Source organism: Pyrgilauda ruficollis, unplaced genomic scaffold, assembly GCF_017590135.1.
Source record: "Pyrgilauda ruficollis isolate IOZ18807 unplaced genomic scaffold, ASM1759013v1 scaffold1202, whole genome shotgun sequence".
NCBI lineage: Eukaryota > Metazoa > Chordata > Aves > Passeriformes > Passeridae > Pyrgilauda > Pyrgilauda ruficollis.
In genome coordinates this window covers 4,425-5,659 of record NW_024510345.1, presented here as the reverse complement: position 1 = coordinate 5,659, position 1,235 = coordinate 4,425, and positions in this window count along the sequence as shown.

Sequence of the window (1,235 nt, the reverse complement as noted above, 5' to 3'; positions counted from 1 at the left end):
ACTAACAAAACTACAATTGGATGCAACATTAAATTCAAAATTCCAGTTGCTCTGCGTGGCCATCCAAAGATAGTTTCCCACCAGCAATGTTCTCTCTCTTTCTTCCCTCTTTCCAGGACATGGAGTATCTTCTCTGCCTGATGATGGGTGGCAATGCGGGTTCTTTGTCTGTTGTGCTGTTGTCCATTTCAGCATGGACTCAGATCATCATATTGCAACAGTTCCTTGCCAATGCCAGATTCACTCCAGTGTGACAGGCAATGAAACTTGACACAGTGTGCAGCTGGATTGTAGCAATTGGTGAGGTGTGAGGGAGCTGAATTGTTAAAGCTGCATCCCATCACTTTGCTAAAACTACAGATATAGCTATTGGAGTGATCAGATGTCTCTCAGGTGGTGTTTTCTGTAAACACAGAATCACGCTCGGGCCGCCCGCACCGCGTGCCCGTCGCCGGCTGGGCGTGGAGCCGCGCCGTCACCGGTGTCCGCGCCGGCCTCGAGCGCTGCCGCCCGCTCGCCGAGCTCCCGCCGTGCCCCAGCTGGGGGTGAATCCCTGGAATTCTGATTTTCCCCCCCAAAAAAACCCCGAAAATCCGCGGAAACGCTCGGCTTCGGCGCGGGGTTCGGTGGTTTCGGGTTTTACGGCATAAAGTTCGCCCCAAAACGCAGGGAAATGGGGTTTCTGGTGAAGTTTCCTCTTTTCTCCTCAAAAATCCAACAAGAACACCAGGGAACCCAGGAAAACCCTTGGGATTTGGGGATTCTTCTTCTGAAACCCAGGAAAACCTTTGGATTTTGGGGATTCTTCTTCTGAAACCCAGGAAAACTCCTGGGATTCGGGGATTTTTCTTCTGAAGCCTTTAAGTTTTGGGGGATTTTCTTCTGAAACCCAGAAAAACATTTTGAGTTTTGGGGATTTTTTTCCGAAACCCAGGAAAACCCTTGAGATTTGGGAATTTTTTCCCGCTATTTTTCACCTTTCTCCGTAACCTCCATCCCTGTCTGGAACAAAGCTGGGAAATGTGGTGGAATTTCCAGTTTTCTACCCAAAACCCCTCAAGCACCACCTCAAAATCCAAGAAAATTGCTGAATTTCTGGGCTTTTTTGCCAGTTTTTGCTCATTTTCAAGGCAGAACCTCCTGTCCAAAACCTCAAAAAAAAAAAAAAAAAAAAAAAACACCACACCGAAAAACCTGATGAACCATGGATTGCCAGAGGAAAGGAACTGATGCAA